The 15,067-nt window shown below is 35.7% G+C and overlaps 1 protein-coding gene across 3 annotated transcripts in view; it reads left to right on the forward strand.

The window, feature by feature from the left end:
- LOC118274661 (flotillin-2) overlaps window positions 1-15,067 on the forward strand; it is a 287,597-nt gene that overhangs the window by 243,453 nt on the left and 29,077 nt on the right. Inside the window, exon 1 of one of the 3 annotated variants that reach the window (XM_035592305.2) lies at window positions 4,345-4,525. The exons of the other annotated variants lie outside the window; for them this stretch is intronic. The gene's annotated coding sequence lies outside the window, so the exon portion shown is untranslated. Of the gene's footprint in view, window positions 1-4,344; window positions 4,526-15,067 lie in introns of those variants that run through there. 3 annotated transcript variants of the gene reach the window in all.

Raw genomic sequence — 15,067 nt, forward strand, 5'->3', positions numbered from 1 at the left:
ATAAGGTAATTTTATATATAATTTCCTTTATAATTTGATTCGTGGTGGTCTTTTCGTTTTCCTTTCCTTAACCCAAGTTACTGATGGTCAATGTCACAAAGAAACATCCTTTACTGCCTTAACTCAGAGTCATTTAATGGTTACTTAACCTAGCAATTGTTTTCGATACAAAATCATTACCATACTAAGGAATATTTTAAGTAATCCTTAAATGTCTCTGAGTGCGGCAGTTAGTGCTATAAAGTTAAAATTATACATCGAATTTTGATGAAAACATTATACCTAAAAATAATAACTGCTCATTTTACCTACCCTTTCAAAAAATGCCTGACAATATGACTAGCAAAATTACCTGACTCATACAGTAGCTGAAACTACTTCAATTAACTTATTCTCAGTAGTATTACGCACCTGTAATGACATAGGCTTACTTTAATTTTGTTAATCAACTTACTGTACTTTCCTATAATATTATATAGTCAGATGGCTGTCTGTTTAAATCTATTGGGACTTGAGTTAACATTATGGAAAGAAATTTAAGTGTGGGAGAACCATGCTTCGGCACGAATGGGTCGACTCGATTGGAGTGATCCACGGCCTCACAGAAACCTACGCTTGCGTTGTGTGACTGAGATTACAAATAATTATCACCATTCAAAATCTTCCCAATTTTAGATGCCCCCTTAAATTCCTAACTCCCAAAAGGCCGACAACGCGTCTGTTGTTTCGGGTGTTCATAGGCGACGGCGATTGCTTACCATCAGATGATCCATCTGCTCGTTTGCCGTTTTAGAAATTCCATTATTTTAATGATGCACCTGTTCTGTAGTAATTAGTTTATCTAAAAATGCACTTCAATCGCATTGCTATGTTTTGGATAGGTTGCGTAATTCGTTTTACTGTTACATACATCAAGCATGCGCATTCGGTTATTCCCACCAACACGCTTTGTTATTTATGAACCATCTGTTCACTGTTAACAGAATAGACTAAATAAATACTAACTTATATTACTAAACTTTCACTAAACACAACATTAAGGCCGTTTGAAGGGTATATAAACAGTGAGAGGCTAACCTAGACCCCGAGATAAGGTCATATTCGTTTTAGTCACATTTGGAAAGAACATTCAGTGTTGCTACACAGAATACCAGCCTTAAATTCAATTGCCAAACATCTTGTCTTCATCAACGGCTTATAAATGGCCACTGCTGACCAAAGGCCTGTCTCCCAAAAATCTTGTATCTTTATTCACATAACTAGTTTTTGCTAGCGGTTTTCCAGGGATGAAATATATGATACCTATGTTTATTCCAGACTCTAAATTTACACCTGTGCCAAAGACATCCGTTCAGTAGTATTTGCGGAAAAGAATAACAAACAAACAGAAATCCATATATCTATAGTATACTTCGGTAAATTAAATACACTTCTAATGGCTTCGAGAAAGTCAGCTGTGATCTAAGAAAGATAAACGATCCACGTCGATAGATTAGATAAATAACAAAACAGAAGTTTGTCTTTCCACCCAAGTTCCTTTCCCATCAGTATACATTTTCCTTCCCTTGAACCACAAAGTTTTCCTTCACACTTTCGACTTCCTCACATACTAATTAATTAAAATATATTACCAGCTGGATGGAGGAAAAATGCTTTATTTGGTAAATAGCTGCAACTGCCATGCACTACGGGAACAACACACGAGCAGCTAAAAATATTTTTGGTTCCTAACTTTTTTGAGAGGTAAAATCATCCAATGACTTAGGTGAAGCGACAGAGACTGTCAAGCTCTTACCGACTATAAACCACACCGTTCCTTTTCCTGCTTCGAGCCACAGCTCCGGTAACCAATTGGGTAATCCACAGCTCCGGATCGGGCATCAGCCATACCCCACTTGTGGTGTACCCCATGTGTGGTGGTATGACGACTCTTAGGCCGGGACTCCACCAAAGCAGAGATGTGTGCGGTGTGCTGTGTGCTGTGCCAGAAGAGATGTTTTTCAGCTCGCGGGACTCCACCAAAGCGGAGATGTGTGCGGTGTGCTGTGTGCTGTGCGAGAAGAGATGTTTTTCAGCTCGGGTGCGGGGCGTTGAGTGCTCAGTACGCATTCTGACACGAAAGGTAGACGGGCTAGCGGGCGAGAGGGGGGAGGGTGACATCGCTCACTGCACGCCGCTCACATCTCTCGTCTCCACTGCGCGTCGTCCGCGCACAGCTCACATCTCCGCTTCCATCGCGACATACAAATATTACACATCTCCGCACAACGATCTCCACTGAAGCTGAGCGGAGAGGAGACGTGTCAATAACTCAATTCTATTGGTTGTTTAAAAAACATCTCCTCTCCGCTCGTCTCGTCTCCGCTTTGGTGGAGTCCCGGCCTTAGAGGCACGCGAGGCCTCTTTGAAGCGCGCCGTACGCACGTGTCTGGTTCTGGTCGTCCACAAACCCGCATTTAGGCCGGGACTCCACCGGGACGAGACGAGCGGAGAGGAGATGTTTTTTAAACAACCAATAGAATTGAGTTATTGACACGTCTCCTCTCCGCTCAGCTTCAGGGGAGATCGCTGTGCGGAGATGTGTAATATTTGTATGTCGCGATGGAAGCGGAGATGTGAGCTGTGCGCGGACGACGCGCAGTGGAGACGAGAGATGTGAGCGGCGTGCAGTGAGCGATGTCACCCTCCCCCCTCTCGCCCGCTAGCAACCCGCAGAACCCCGCGCGCGCGCCGGCCGGCCATCTTGCTAGTACCACGCCCCGCACCCGAGCTGAAAAACATCTCTTCTCGCACAGCACACAGCACACGCACACCGCACACATCTCCGCTTTGGTGGAGTCCCGCGAGCTGAAAAACATCTCTTCTCGCACAGCACACAGCACACCGCACACATCTCTGCTTTGGTGGAGTCCCGGCCTTACGATGACCTCATTATTAGGTACTTAAGAGTATTAACATAGTTACTAGATGTAAATTGAATGTTACTGAAAAAATATGCATTATTCTCAACTCGTTTGAGAACTAAAAATGCGCGATAATACGCTGTGAATATTTTCAGATACTTTTTCCTTGAGATTGCATCGCCGGCCTGTACTTTCAAACGCCTGGCGGGATTCCCGAGTATAATTTTATTATAAAATCTTGCACCGCGATTACGTTCATTTTATGCATTATGTTTTATTTTTAAACTGTTTTCCTTCGATCAGTTTTTAACGTAAACAAACAATGAATGTATGTTTTTCCTCAATGCATTATGCGGAGGTGATTTTAATGCAGGTCTATATAATTTCGCCAGTGTTCCCATTTCTGCCATAGTGTTAAGAAGTGTCCTTATTTCCTAAGACTTTCAAAGTGAATAACTAAATATTTTGTGGTAAATAATAATGGCCACGCTAAGCTGATTGTTTAATCTAAAGGTTAAATTAATTAATTAAAGGCATATCTAATCGTGAAGTCGCGTAAATTGTTTTTCTATTTTGAAATTCGTCTCATGCTTAAATTGTCTTTTTTGATTTGGTGTTGATTTTGTTTACTAATTTACAAACTAATTAGATAGCAGTACCTATAATATATTTTAATTATAATAACTGATAAATAAACTTCCTGTAAAACATAATTATTTTTTCTTTTACTTTACTAATATAACCGATGACCAATTATTTTATTTCTTTCAAAATTTCTACATATACTAATTTTCGCAGGCAATGTTAAGGTGCGTCAGATTTCAGTAATGTAAACAAAGACTCGTATAGTTTTCAATTTAAAAATAAAGAAAACGAAACATACTATTTGAAATTTAATTTCCATAAAAAACAACACAACCATATAAAAAAAAAATAAACAACAATAGATACAACATAAAATTCATTTACCATACTTATTAATACAATAATTTTAATGCACAAAAACCCAATTAAAATTATTAACATAAAATTGTTTAAGCTTTTCTAATTATAAATTAAAGTATTCATGAAAATAACAATACTGTTCCACTGAAACATTTACGAGAGCCACAATGTTAATACCTAATATGGTTAGATTCAACGAATTGCATCATATTATTGTTGAAATTACCGCAAAGTTTACCACAGGGGAGTGCGGGGGGCAACCTCCGGTTTATATTGTACAGGACAGCACTACCACGCCACTCGTTCACAAACGTTTGAACTCGCTACTCCAACATCGAAACTTTTTACTCGCAAACTTAAATAGGAACAACACAGTTGTCGCAACAAAAAAAAAACAATTTAAAAATTAAATCTGTCAAAGTCACTCTACTGTCAATAACGACCATAGATTTCTTTTTATTTTCGTTTTTTGTTTTTGTTTTATTTTGGTTTAAATTTCGAATTTCGTGAAGTGTCGTATTATGAACAGACCTTGTCTAGTGCAGTGAATGTGCTTTAGGCATCGATATCGATTCGAAGTCGATCTGCTATCTGCAAGTGGTAGCCATGTCTTTGCTATGGATGAGCGCCTTTAATCTCGGATTAACTGTTGGTGCTACTTTTGCTGTTGTATCAAGGTAAGGTTTTGTCGTAAACTTTACACTATTTTCAAATTTTTACAGATATTAAGTTAATGTTATTATGTCGACGTTGTTATTGTAGGAAATGTAGGTCCGGTATGTTTATTGTGATAAAGTAATTCGTAACCAAAAAAATCTTTTCTCATAATAAAATGAATTCAGAAATTCAATTTTACTAAAAGTATTTCGATTCATCGACTGTCTTTTATTGACAACCTAATACTTTCGTTCACGAAAAAGAGAACTGAACTCTGAAAAGTTTTATAGCATTCTTAAGCTTTTGCGATGTCAAAGACCGGGCATGAATAGTTTATTAACCTCTCTCTGTACTAGGGGTGAACCGGGACTAAACCCGGACTATATTGGACAGACTGCGCGGGGATGTACTGCAAATCACATCACTAGCCAGTCAGTAGCCACTCTAACCAGCCAATACTCTGGTTGACATTCTATATTTAAATAAGTGCTCCTTTGCAACCCATTCAGTCTTATTCATTCATTATTTTATCATCCATAGTATTGTTTAAAATACAGATGATATTAGTTATAATAATATTGATTTGAAATCTTTTCATTTGATCCCGTTTTTTCAATCTGTGTGTGGGATTTCCATCTTTTCTAGACTTTCTTCTCACGCGATCGGCTAATTAAGGTCTAAGTGCCATTAAAAAGTTTGCTTAACATAATCTTAACGTGCCATCTACTACAAATGCAAAAATTACTAAGAAATATATTTCTTGTTATTACTGTATAACTTAAATTAAAAATACCCTTAACTAACGAGCTTGAATGAAGACTAATGACCGTTAATGTTGAGCGAAAGAAATATGTAAGATTCGTAGGAATTGGCGTTCCAATGTCTTTGCCTACCATATGGGACACAAGCATGAAGTTATGTGTGTAGTGTATAACTTTAGGTAGTACCATATTTCATTGACGTAGCTTATAACTTATTTGTACCTATAATATTAAATGAATGAAGTATTTATTTTCCTTGTTGACCGTCTCACTCCTCAGTAATGTTGACTAATGAGTAAGTACCTAAATTCTTATTAGGACTTGCTAATTAATACCTACTTATTGTGTAGAAAAACAACACAATAATATTGAATTTCCTCTTGCAATTTTCCTACTTATGTCATTCAATAACACTTTATCATAACTATGACGTTTTAGTTTGTATCTAAGCTCTCTTCATATATTTATTAACATCGATTTTATCAAAGAATACAACTTTAATATAGGTCAATAAATTATTTAAAAAATATATAAATGATTGTTAATTAAGTTAAAAAACAGCCATAGTCGATAATTAATGTTATTTTCCGATGTTAAATTAGATATCGATAATTTGTATAGCCACCGTGGGAACCGCACTAGTTGGATATTATGACTCTGTGGTTAAAATTTACAACCGTTCAATGCGATTAAAACACATTCATTATCGTATCAAAATTGTGGCTTTTATTGTTCTTTAATCGAATAGACAAGAGTACGATTGTTGAGAAAGAGGATTCTCAAATCACGAAAGTATTTCTTAATTAGTAGAAGATACGACCTTGGAACCTTCAATAAAAGAGCGTACTTCTTTTTAAAAGCCGGCAACGCTCCTGTGACTCCTCTGGTGTTGCGGGTGTTCATGGGCGGCGCTGATCCCTTACCATCAAGTGACCCAACTGCTCGTCTGCCGCTTATTTCCTAAAAAAGTAGAGATTTGATTTTTTCGGAAAAATATTTATAACAAACGCAGCAAATAAAGGAGATAGCATACAGTGGACTGTCACTGACTGCTTATGTAGGTGTTGATTCGTGTTGGTCTACTGAAAACATTCATGTATTGGGTCATTGACCCCTTAATAGCTAATATATTGCACTACCTTCCTGTTTCCTATAGTGCTAGTATTAATAATAATATATTGTGTATAGACACTTGAAGAGATAAGAACTCATTCATTGCCGGCTTGAGTATGTACTTATTACTTAAGTATATTATATATGTGTATGAGTATTATAAATAGTCAATTGAACAGCTATTTATAAACCTAATATAGCGTACAACCACCTTGATTTGTGAAACTAATATGGAGATACTTATGTTCAAGTATGTATTGTATATGTTTCATATTTCCACGAAAATATGATTTGGAGTATGTACTTACTTATTGTGTATGTATTTATAACTACCTAATATTGTGTAAGTATGTACATGCTAACTAATTCGAGGAAAATGATTGATTAACTACTTCATTATTGATTACTCATGTAAAATTGAGGAAACAGAATAAACAGCTCATTAAGGTCGTAAACAATAACCTATTACTGGAAACAAATATAACTACTAACACACATAGGACCCATTTATTTTTAATTCGAAAATGAATAAATAGCAGTAATTAGTTCCATAACTGCATTATAATTATTTAAAAATGCTTAGTTTGTTAAACAAACAAAATACGATCAAAGGTTTTACCTCCTTTCTTTTTTTTCTTTTGCATTTATTCAATAAATACTTTTTGATTGTCTGTTCGAAATTCGAACAATGGTAACAAAATGGACGCGAGCTATATTGGCGGGAGAATTCCCGCGCTGTCAGACGTACTACTGGGAAATTTCGGAAAGTGAGAACTAATGAACTAATTTATTGATACGATATTATTATAGTACCGTGTAATACATACTGATCTTAAAATATGGACTCACGATAGATAAAATATTTTTTTTAACTCAATGATGTAAGCAGAAACACTTATAAAATTACAGGATTATTCCCGATCACATAATTGAAACAAATAGGACAAATTAAAATGTATAAATGTTTTTGACGACAAAATTAAATTTTCCTCGTAATCAATTAACAACAATGTCCTTGCCTGTACAATCAGTTCGCAATTATGAAATTCAATTGCAATAAAGGACAAAAACGTGCAACTTGTACTACGTGCTTCTAAAAAGGGCATGGCAAGAAGTTGTGACGCAATCGAACTCTCTAGAACTGGTTACTGACTGACGAAAAACATCTGACCTCCTTACTTGTCATTTATCTTCGTGACGTCACGGCCGTGAACTTGACTCGAGGGCCGAGCCGACCCTGATGCATGTTTCACGGGTTTACGATAATAAATGAACATTTATCAAGTTGTATGGACATGTTGACATTTTTATGTTGGTAGGTATTAACCCTGCATTGGTTCGGTTGTAGAGTCATTGCGGTTTTTTTGGATATTGAACTTAAAGCTATCCTAGATCCTTACAGCTGTTGCAGTGGTGGAGAATCTATGGAAAGCTTGTAAATTGTTACGGAGGAAATTCATGATAATCAAACAAAAGCCACTTGGATATACACATATCCCTTTAACCATTTCTCCATTAAAGCAAATGATTCGATTTTACGTCACAAAAATCTGCGTACGTAGCCATTAGATGTTTAGATAAGTAGGGACCTATTAAGTCTTAGATAAGTAGGGACTAACCCGTATCTAAGGAATAAACTCATTACTCCCATACACTACAATAAATCATGCCATTCACAACGAGACGAAAATCGCTATCAAATCATTAACTAGTAGTAAGGTCAGTATGTACGTCATGTCAGTATGTCACTGGATTTTTACGTTGTGTAACTATCTGGGCCACGCTGGCCGCGTCATCGAGAGGTATCGAGTTGAAAACGGGTCACTCGATACTCTACTCGATTCTCGTAGTCGATTTCGTAATGTCGTGTGTATTGATGACGCTGCACTTCAGTGTCCATGACGGGAAACGAGGCGGAAACTTAAAGGAAACTACATATCTATTGTACCTGTACTATATGTAGGTATGTATGTAAGTGTCATAGGTAGCTACTTAGTAAACTTTATTGCAGAACTGCAAAAGTTTCTTATGTAGGTACAGAAACAATATTTTTTGTCTGTACTTGTGTGTGTGTGTGTGTGGATGGTATTTACTTAATTTAATTTAATTTAGGTACTGCCGTACTTAATCTATTCCTTAGTAACGATTTTGTTCCGAAAACAATTGCTAAGGACTGGGTTAAGTAATCATTAAATGACTCTTGAGTGCGGCAGTTAGTGTTGTGTTATATTTTAGTTAATTTAAAAATGTCTGTGATTACTCTGGAATGATACTCGGAAATTATCTACCAGATTTTTTGTATACCAACATAATATAGTACTACGTGTATGTAGTTTGGGATAAGAACCACTAATGATAGTTTTTGTTGAAATTGTAACAAATTTCGGAGCTGAGCCGACGAAGCTAATGGAGCAAGAAACTATAGTCATTGCTGAAGGCCAATGTCCTTTGATTATTTCTTTTTTGTACGCAGTTTGATTTGATCAAACCCAATTACTTTTGAAAAGATCTTGTAGACGGATTAGACTCGATAAAAAAGGTTTTCTGTAACTTACAATGTTCGACAATTGAACTACCTCAATTCAACTACTTCAATTGTCGAACAAATATATCTAAAACCATTGCTAAAAGAATTCAGAAACCTCGTAACTTCGACCAATACAGATCTAACCAAAAATGTCGTTTAAACGTAATGAAAATTGTTTATACGAGTATTGTAAGTTGGTTACTTGGAGCCGGTAATCAGAATACCGAACGCGGTAACGTTTCGATCTTGTTAAACTTAAAACAAAGTCGTACTAAAACCTGGGATGTCAACTTCCTCACTGAATAAAACTTACTGTTTGAATTCATAAGAAAAATATGGGGAAAACGCGGTTCGTTTCTGCTAAGTTTTTATTTTTGCTGAGAATTTGTAACCAAATGCATTTATGTCTGGACATTGATGGATTTGAACTCACTAATTAGTTGGCTGCCAAGGCATAGTATAGACTAAGTCTTTAGACAGATCAGATAGTCCCTGTTATAATTTTCTTGTCACAATTCTTCGACACGTGTTTACTAGAGAATGCCATGATAGTTTATTTTTGTACCTTAAAGATAAAATAAACAAAAAAATAAAACTTAAAGACGTATGTATGGGGTTGAAATTGAGGAAAAGCTAATACTTCTGTATCTGTAAACCATTAATATAAATGCAATGGACATTTAAAGCTCGGCTTTTTGTTCTGTGACTGAATACCATAGAGTACTTAATCCTGCTATCGAGTCATTACTCTCACTTCGTTACAATAAGTTAAATCGAGTGAATCCGAGCGCGAATCGTTTGTTCGCAAAGCGAGTATTTAAATACCTCTGTGGTATATACTTTGACATGTATTATATTATGTATAAATCGATAACAAGTTCTGTGAAAGATTGTTTCGCAAAGTAATGATATTGGCCGATGTTTAAATCAACTTTTCGTGGAAACTCAGCAAGATTACGAGATTAAGATACTTAAACATGAAATAAGTTTCTTTGTAAATAAAATAGAGAAAAGTATAAGAAAAATACTGCTTCTACAATTATATATCTACGATAAATAAATATATAAAAACATATTACATAGAAGAAGCTCACGGCATAATAACACTTTAGAAAGACTCTAACCAATAAAATTTCGACGAATAAAAATAAAAATGTGATAATAAAATTGCTGAACACATTAAAGAGGGTCAGTCTATTCAACCAAGACCCTCTTCACTACATAAAACTGCCTATAAAGCCGTTGTATTAAACAAGACCTTATCGTTTACCGCCAACCGTTGAAGAATGTCACTTGTATCGAAAAATTTCCTTCTTACTAAGTTTTAAGACTTACCATAATTTCGTTACCTGTTTTTAGCAAAAGAATTGGCAAAGTTATTAAGAATTTTAATATCCTCACAACTCTCCTTTGCTTTGACTTAGCAAACTCGTTTGTTAAACAAACAAATAAAGAACCATAATTCATGCGAAGCCGACGTCTCGACGTAATGATTTACAAACAAATCGTCACTTTTCCTCCGTCTTTTGTCTATGGTACACGAGCTAGAACCTTTTTGCTGAACATCTGTTTCAAAGAATAAAGCCAGTTACACACTTTAAAATACATTCGGAAAAAGGTTGAACGTTGAACAAACAGCGTCGAATAATGTTGAATAATGTCAAGCCATCTGTTGCTGCCTCGAAAAGAAGCTCGATTTTAAACGGCTCTTTAACATTTTGCTATTCACAGAGCTTTTAAATCGGCGTAGTTGTTCATTGGACGAATTTCGTAGGCCAATCGGGTTTTAGTCGATTTTTTATTCATCCGTGATCGATTGTGCTTAGGTGCTGGATGTATGAGACCTGAACTGTTTGAACGTGTTCGAATTTCGAAATTTAAATGCTTTTTCCATGACCCAGTTCTAATGGCCAGATTCATGTCCGCAGCGCAAACATAAAAGAAATGTAATAAAATCTGCACTTTGACTTGATTGGATATTCGCTCGGTTTAAAGCATTCATAAATGGCTCAAGTGCAGATTTTTACACACATGAGTAAGCACTAGATCCGACTTATTAGTGCATTGAAATGTTACAATTTGAGAATTATGCACTCCGCTTTTTAGAGGACGCAATTTTATTTTTTGATCATGTAGGGGGGTCAATAGAAGCTTAACTTGAAGTTTGTGGGGTCACACACTTGTCCCACGGCCGCCATCTGAAAAAGGGACTGAAACACTTTTTTTTTATCTCGGAAACTATGCATCGTAATAAAATTTTTAAAATCATAATTTGTAGAAATTTATTTTGCCTACAAATGTGTTTAATAACTTTTTGCCCTAAATTAACAATTAAAAATTATAAGTAAAAAAGTGAAATTTTGTTAATAAAATTTTACGTGTTTGCTCTATTTTTTTTTACATTTTATAAATAAATGGCTTCAGTTCTTGTAGAATATTTTTCGAGTAAAAATTTTCCCTACAACTGTTTTCAATTCATTCATTAGAAACGCAGTTACAGCGCTCCGAAGTTAACCGGGTTCGTCAAATTAGTCCAGTCCATAAGCTTAAATTAGGTAAGAATCTCGGATGCGAGATGACCAGCTGTAATTTTGTAAATACTTGTATATTGACACCCTAAAACTTGTCTCAAAACCATGGTATATTGGTAGGGTGTAAGCAACTCTTAAAATTCAGGGTCAAAGGTCCCAAAAATCGTTCTTTTGCGGTTTTTTGGAAATAACTCACTTCCTATGGGTTTTTGGTATTTGTATTCATTATCAATATTGTAGAATACAAAATTCTCTACAACTTTTAACTAATTTTTTTTTTACATGGTGAACCGTTGTAGTTAGAGGGCGGAGAACGCACGGTCAATTTTCCACTTTGGAAGCGTCTACCTTTCAAACAATTGAATTTGACGAAAAATGGTTTTAGAAACCATAACGTCTTTTTTAATGTCCTATCCATAACCAACAATCACGGATAGGTTAGCTGAAAAAAAAATGTCTGATGTGATGCAGTGACCGTGCGTTCTCCGCCCTCTAACTCGACAACGGTTCACCATGTAAAAAAAAAATTTAGACTAAAGTTGTAGAGAATTTTGTATTCTACAATATTGATAATGAATACAAATACCAAAAACCCACAGGAAATGAGATATTTCCAAAAAACCGCAAAAGAACGATTTTTGGGACCTTTGACCTTGAATTTTAAGAGTTGCTTACACCCTACCATATATAGAATGGTTTTGAGACAAGCCGAGGGTGTCAATATACAAGTATTTACAAAATTACAGCTGGTACATCTCGTCATTCCGAGATTCTTACCTAATTTAAGCTTATTTGCTGGACTAATTTGACGAACCCGGTTAACTTCGGAGCGCTGTAACTGCGTTTCTAATGAATGAAATTGAAAACAGTTGTACGGAAAAAAATTTCTCGAAAAATATTCTACAAGATTGGTCTGAAGCCATTTATTTATGCCTCGGAAAAAAAGTTATAGAGCAAAAGAAAAATTTTATTAACAAAATTTCACATTTTTACGTAACTTCTTTAATTGTTAATTTAGGGCAAAAAGTTATTAAACACATTTGTAGGCAAAATAAATTTCTACAAATTATGATTTTAAAAATTTTATTACGTGTTCATAGTTTCCGAGATATAGCAAAAATGTGTTTCCATCCCTTTTTCCAAGATGGCGGCCGAGGGACAATGTGGCGACCCCACAAACTTCAAGAAATGTAAGCTTCTATCTGCCCCCTACATGATCAAAAAATAAAATTGCGTCCTCTGAAAAATGTAAAGCTCATGTAACATTTCAATGGACTATATGTATTAAGGGAAGAGTGAGTAAAGTTCCCTAAGAAAAGAAGAATTCTCTGACCAGGCGAGGTGATCATGCCTGGCGGGCTTTCTGCCCAACTGTTGTTCGGTGAGATTTTCGCATGTAAACTTCACATAACTTTATGACGTCATTCGTCATTGATTTACTCGTCGAAGTTGATAGTCTGTCGCCACACATGTACCTTGTAAGAAGTTTTTAAAAGGATTGGCATCTCATAAAAGGTGACATTTTGAAACAGCAAGCTTGACACCTCATTATCTAAATGGAAAAGCCGCTTTGTCATTAATAAGCCTCGCCTAAGCCCTCTCAACTGAAAATCCTTTGTTTTTAGGACAGTCAACAAACATTTTAGTCTTAACAAAGATGTGTCTCGTCTCTGTATACTTAGTATTTTCAACAACTTTTCATTAATTATTTTTGAGGTTAAGTAATAATGGCAAGCCTTCTACCATACACTATTATTTTTTAGAACCCAGGAATAAAACTCAAGACCAGAGGCAGCGTTTTTTAGCTTAACCGCCGTACTCAGAGTAATTTAATGGTTACTTAACCCAATCCTTAACAATTGTTTTCGATACAAAATCGTTACTAAAGAATAGTTTAAGTAATCATTAAATGTCTCTGACTGCGGCAGTTAGACTCAATAACTCTTAAAATTTCTAAAACCCCAAAGGGACCATAAATATGCACAGACTTATATTCAAATAAGTGGAAAAACTTGTTCGTAACTGTATAATGTTTGCGCCGTTTCAATGCCCGTTTATGGGTGACGCGGGATCCCTTTTTTAGATCCTGACCCATTTACAGATCCCATTAATATCTTGTCAACAGTAAGTAGATCCAGAATGGCTTTAGATGGAATGAAGTGAAGTCCTAACTCCATCTCGTTACAAATGATGTAGTCAGATCTTATGTTGAAAGATATTTGTGGCTTTGAAAATGTAATCTCAGTTTGTGAACTATTGTTGCTGTCTAACTATAATACTAACGAAGTAAGAATCTGGAGCTGCGGACTACCTAGCGCGCTTACCGGGACTCCGGCTCGAAGGGCAGAAGTAGGAACGGGGTGTTTTAGTTAGTAAAAAGAGAGAGTGAAAAAAAGAGAGTCTGACACTCCCTCTCGCCTCGCCCAAGGCGGGAGAAGGCATTGGATGATTTTACCCCTTAAAAAAAAGAAGCGAAGTAAGAAATATGAATTTTAACAACGTTATTGACATTAAAATTTAAATTTGAAAGGCCTCTACAGCCTGAAAACTATCCTAATTCATTTAATTTCAGTACTACAATTATTAAGCCCGACCCCTTTTCTTACCGTAAATAGTAAATAATAGCTAAACTATCTCAAGATTATTAACAAAAGAATAAAATATTAACAGCTACCATACCTAGTTAGGGCTTATGTGCTCCTGTTCTAGACGACCTATTTAATACTGCTTTGTTCTTTGAACCGTAAATAAATGGCTTATGTACTGGCCACTGACTGGCCACTAGTAAATAAAAGCGTAGAGTAAATACTCCAGGGTGACATGAGAGAGAAGACATGTGTTAGATAGAGAGGGAAGATTGTAATAGTATTATTGCTTCTAAGTAGATAATTCTATTAGGTAAAGAATTATGTTTTATTTTTGACAAAGGCTTTAATAGTGATACCCCACGTATCACTTTGGACTCTTAGATGGTGTGTGATGGTGATGGAAGTATTAGATTTTATTTCTCGGTCTTGTAATTTTTTAACGTAAGCTACGTCTTATAGAACTTAAATCAATTATGTGGTCAATGTAGATCTAATTACTGTACTCTACTTACAATAAATGTAGTGTTATGAATTCTATCCGGAGCTGCGGACTACCTAGTGGGTTTACTGGGGCTCCGGCTCGAAAAGCAGGAGTAGGAACGGGGTGATTTTTAGTCAGTAAGCGTCTGACACTCCCTCTCGCCTCGCCCAAGGCGGGAGAAGTCACTGGATGATTTTCCCCACTCAAAAAAAAAAAATGTTATGAATTCTACGTATAATTGTTTTACGTGTCTGTAAACTTAAGGAATAAAAGTTTCATCGCTATTCGGAATTTCTGGTTAAAACACAAAAGGTTAAATATGAGACCTATAACAGATAAAAAGGTAACAAGGCTTTGTTTTCCAAAAAAAATGGTTCCCGCCTTAAATGTGACCTATCTACATCGGAGATCTTATTTAACCCGCCAACCGAAAATATCAGGAAAAATGTTTTTCCGATACAAACAATTGCTTTCATTCTGCTACGAGCTGTTTGTAAAAACAACGCATTTAAAAATAACATGAATAATTTTAAAATGGTTCTGAAATATTATGAATCGAAA

The sequence above is a fragment of the Spodoptera frugiperda genome, chromosome 11 (assembly GCF_023101765.2).
Source record: "Spodoptera frugiperda isolate SF20-4 chromosome 11, AGI-APGP_CSIRO_Sfru_2.0, whole genome shotgun sequence".
Lineage (NCBI taxonomy): Eukaryota > Metazoa > Arthropoda > Insecta > Lepidoptera > Noctuidae > Spodoptera > Spodoptera frugiperda.